Source organism: Peromyscus eremicus, chromosome 13, assembly GCF_949786415.1.
Source record: "Peromyscus eremicus chromosome 13, PerEre_H2_v1, whole genome shotgun sequence".
Lineage (NCBI taxonomy): Eukaryota > Metazoa > Chordata > Mammalia > Rodentia > Cricetidae > Peromyscus > Peromyscus eremicus.
Genome location: NC_081429.1, coordinates 38,535,382 through 38,540,434, shown reverse-complemented (window position 1 = coordinate 38,540,434; position 5,053 = coordinate 38,535,382). Strand labels below are relative to the sequence as shown.

At 43.7% G+C, this 5,053-nt stretch overlaps 1 long non-coding RNA gene across 1 annotated transcript; it reads left to right on the top strand.

Annotated features, from left to right (window-relative positions):
- LOC131923291 (uncharacterized) lies at positions 1 to 2,231 on the top strand. Its single transcript, XR_009382565.1, has 2 exons — positions 1 to 1,438; positions 2,048 to 2,231. It is a non-coding gene; the product is annotated as an uncharacterized LOC131923291 (long non-coding RNA).
- Positions 2,232 to 5,053: the final 2,822 nt, after the last annotated feature.

Here is a 5,053-nt window from a genome sequence, read left to right as displayed (position 1 = left end):
ACTTTCTCTTTTTCTTGCTTGTAGTTATTGAATCTGCATTTGTGATGCTCACATTTCTATGAAAATAAATGATTGCCCATGTAGAGAATCCTTGCTACCTTCAGATGCATTGTTATAAGAGGTTGCTTAAGTTTTGTTTTTTTTTTTTCCTTCCAGTACCGCCCAGTGAAGCTTCCTGGAAATGTGTCTAATTGTTGCACTCTTGGGTTGAAAAAGTTCAGGAAACCTTCCTAACAGATGTAGTTCATCTTCTCCACGTTTCCATTCCTATCCCTCTCTTCCACCTCCAGCATCCCTCTCCAGCCAGGCTTTTTCTTCTCCCCTTCAAGCAACCTCCACTTCCTTAGCCAAACTGAGTATTTAATAAGCGAAGAGTGAATAAGAATGTGTTCATGGAAAAATCAGTGGTTCTTATTAAATGCCTGTTATGTCCTCCAAAACCCAAAGATCCCACACGTTATGGCTACATCATCACATGAACTCTCAAAAGGAATCTTTTGGTCACATTTCATATATACTAGGTTCTGCCTAGATCTTTTATTTGTATACATGACTTCTGAGACATTGGACTTGAGGTTGAAGTTGCATCTCTGTGGGGTTCTTGGGGGGCAAGGAGCAGGGGTAATACATTTTTAATAAAGTTGCTGGCTTAGAGCTTTGACTACCACATTGTTGGAGAGGGACTGGAGAAGGAGAGGAGAGGCATTATGGAGGTACAGGGAGCTCCCAGGAGCAGTGGATACATTTGCTACCTTGATATGTGGCAGTATGGTCATTGGGCATATACCAATGTCAAAACTTCTCAAATTGTGTCCTGGAAATACTGTAGCTTGTATGTCAATTAGACCTCAAGAGAGTCATTTTTACGAATTCTATATTTTCCAGGTCCATGCTCAAGAGATTTCTAGAATTAAGACAACGAAACCAACAGCACAGCGCATGCTTATTAAAAATGCCAGACTTGCGCTTGAAAGGCACAGGGAATTTTACTTGGTTTGCATCACTTATATAAAGCTCTTACGTGCTGTATTGATGAGTATCAAGTCAACGTAAGGATTTTCCAAAAGCATTTGCTTGACTTGATCGAAATATTCCAGTACTCTCTCAACCACCCAAGCCAACTCTCCAGTTGCCTTCCAGCCATTGTGACAAAGCCTCCCAAGTCACCAGGTCCTCTGACTGGGAGGGCCCATGTCACAGTCACTTATAGAGGGAGGATGGCTGGACGGCTTTGGAGATGGACTTGGGGTGAGGGAGAGGGATGATGGGGAGGGCAGCCAGAGGCTATCTCAACCAGAACCTCACTGCTGACCAGAGCTGGGGACTGTGAGAAGATGGCAAAAGCCTATCAATGTTGGTGTCCAACATGTTGCATGAAGGATTTTCCACAGAGACACAGGGCAAAGAAATCCCACCAGAAAAGGAACAAAGGCCTAAGGTACTGATGACACTTTCTGGTTTCAAAGGGGACTCTCAAAACCGAGTAATTACTATCTTAGCTTGGCCAGTTTTCTAAAACAGCACATTTTCATCTAAAGTGGGCATGCCCAAACTATGCATCCCATGATAGCTATAAATGCACCCAAACACATTGGTTGAAATAATGTCGTATCACAACATTAAAAGGTTAGACATCTGTTAGAGCATAAAGTGTAGCTCGTCATACAGCTTCCCAAATTCTTCCTTAGCTGTTTTTCCCCACACACCCCTCTTTGTGGTATATAGCTTCCCTCTGGTCTGGTCCACCCTATAGGAGACACTGATGTTATCACTGGACCTACCTCTTTGAAAGTGGGCTCTCAAATACTTTGAAACCTTGCCTTTGATGGTATTTTTAGGTAACAGAATTGGGAAGGTCCCTATGTGACGAACACGTAGCTTTGCGCCTTTTCTGTAACACACTCTGTAGCCCCGGCTGGCCTCGAACTCACAGAGATCCACCTGCCTCTGCGTCCCGAGTACTGGGATAAAAGGTGTGTGCCACCACCGCCCGGCGGAACACAAAACTTTGCAGTGTTCCCTCACAGCTTTTCATTTTTATCCATAGTGAGTCACACATGCTTTGGCTGAAGAAACTGCTTGATTCCATGCAGTACGAAGTCACATTTGTTCCCGTGGTTGACTCAGCGGACAGTACCTCCTGCTGCAGGCCCAAGGCCACCATAATCATCATTGAGCTTGCCTCTCCACCCCAGGATCTCTAAATAAATCATCTTTCTCTGAAAAAAAAAGGGTATTTTCGAGTGCAATTACTTAGCTAAGGAGTAATCTGTGGTCCCTGGAGTACCCCAGCTTTTTTTTTTTTTTTAACGTAATAAGGTTGTGGAGTGTGGTAGGTTGAGAGAGTCAGAGGAAATATACCACTTCTTTCTTGTTTGAGAGATTGCTAATGAAATTCATGGCTGAGCTTTGGTTTGAGGTGCTTTCTGGCTCTAGTAATAACTTCTCTAAACTGAGCGAGAACATCAATGTGGTTCTGAAAAACGAGCAGGAGGGTTTGGGGAGATAGTTTAGTGGGTAAAGTGCTTGCTATATAAGCACGAGGAGAAGAGTTTGGGTTCCTAGAACTCATGTAAAAAGATGAGTGGGTGTGGTGGCCGAAATGTAATTTCGCACATGAGAGGCAGAGACAAGGAATTCACAGACCAAGCTGGCGAGCCAGGCCTCCATACCCCCACATACTTATGTCTCACCATGCATACATACAGACATATGTATTCAACCCTCCCCCCAAACCAGCAAGGTCAAAGCTAATCTGTAAGTGTGAGGTCTCAGAACTGGCTTTTCATCTCTTCCTTAGGCCATGAGAGGTATAGAAACAGGAAAAGGGTTAGATAGGAGCTGTTCCCTGATGCTCATCCAACTTAAGTGGATCCCCAGAGCCTTGGCTCATGTTCTAGGTGGTGATGGATTTCTTGGGCTCTTCTGATGAGCGGTTTTGTTCTTTGGTCACTGTATTTGGTCTTAACATGAGGTTGAGGAGAGATGGTAGAGTACTGTTTGAAGTTTTTTATACTAGGATCTCTAGGCCTAACAGCAGAGAGTCTTGAAGCACAGTGTATTGGAGTAACACTATAGGAGATCGGCCTGTCTTGTGGCAGTAGGCTGTACTGATATTTGACAGGCATATCTCACGGCAGGCAATGATAACCATATGTACACTGACTGGCATAGAAACCTCACGGAGAGAGCAAAACTGCTTTGATTTGATAGTTTTTGTTTTGCACAAGTTAGGTGAGTAGGGGGTGAGGGATAACTTGCGGGAAGTTGGGGGAGGGGGAAGAACACGGTCAAAATATGTTAGGAAAAGAAAAAACAAAACACATGATGAGAAAAGTGGCTGAAGACACCCTTCAACTGTGTCCCCACTCCTGCACCTCTAGCTCCTGGGAGGCTGGATTCTTTGTTCTTCATAATCTTATTCAGTTTTTGCTTCATTTTCCCAAGAGGTCCATGAAGTGTTTGGTAACTTGTTTCTTTTCCTTTGAAGATCCTCTTTTTGGATCTCTATACAGTGGGCTCCTGCTATTTTTTTCTTTTTCTTTTCTTTTTTAAAATTTTTTTTTTATTAACACTGTCATTCGTGTGGGAGTAGAGATGGTTGGAGGGGATGGGGTTAGGGCATGGAACCTACGTATCCAAACCAGTTGTTTCTCAGGCAGTTAAGCCAATGCGAGGTAGAAGACAGCCAAGAGACTATTTATAGGGAGAGGCCTTGTGTGATGCAATACTGGCCATAACATTACAGTCACATGATCCTGTGTGCCTCATCATGTCAGATGATGCAGTTGGCCCCAAATTAAACACTAGGAGCTCATGAATTTGAGTCCCTCATGTCTATTCATTCCTTAAAATCTTTGTTTTTATGCTTTTTCAATACTTTATAATTGTGCAGTTCTCTGGGCTTTCAATACATCTTCAGTTACAACAATTTCATTGTTGAAACACTCCTATCTAGGGGCTTAAAGGACAAATGTCTTCTCTGTTGTACCCCACAGGCCAATACAGGGCAAGCGAAAATCATTTAAGCTAGTCGCTACCATGAAAGAAGCAGGTGTTTTTAGGTGGAATTTAAATTTTTGGCTTTAAGAAAATTGCCATGTCTGTCAACACCGGATTCTCACTTCTTGGAGTCATTGTTTCCACATACCCCCACCCACAGTACATACACAGCCTTGCCGGCCGGACTGTAAAGACTTTGTAACTGCTGTCTTAAATCTTGGTGGCTGGTCCCATTGTCTCCGCTGGTGCCATGTCATCTAACAACTGGTTAGAGGTGAGTTTGAAGTTCCAGGAGAGAACCTGTAGTGTGGACAAAACAACCATCTTCCCTTGGAGTGTCTTTTCAGACCCCCATACCTTAGGAGACCACTTTATTTGGGGCAGAGTTTGAAATCCATAAAGGAAATTCTAGGAGTTACAACCAAGGAGAAGAGACCCCGGTCGATGTTGGTGTGGCTTGGGTTTATGACGCTGGTGACAAACTGTAGCCCTCCCATTCCTGGTATTCATAATTACACCCTGGTGCATCATGTAATGCTGTGGTCTCTAAAGCTGGATCCATTTTGAATTAGTTGGAACAGCAAGAACATTGTGTAGGGCAGAAGAGATGCCTTCAATGGGTTCTGGCTTTGTGTGTGTGGGGTCTTTCTAGCATTGTGGGTTCCTGGAGGACCAGGACCAGGTTTGACCTCCATGGGTGCCCCCAGTGTTTGGCAGTATAGTGACAGTAGATGTTAATCAGTTTATACTCATTCCAGTTTATAGCCATTCCCTCCTGTCCCGAGGAGAGAACCACAGTCTCCTTTTGTGTTTTCTTGCTTGTACTGAGGGATGGAATTGAAGCTCTTTTTACTCAGCTTTCTCAGTCTGTGATTCCCAATAACCTGCGCTCAAGGGGAGATTATGTTAAGGGAGTGATTTAATTTTATCTTACCTTCCAGTAGAGCTTAAGGTAAGGATGCAAGTTCGGGCTTCTTAAAGGGAAGTAGATTGCAAGAAGGAGGGAAGGGAGAGGGTGTGTGGGACAGAAAAGGAGAGAACAAGAATATGT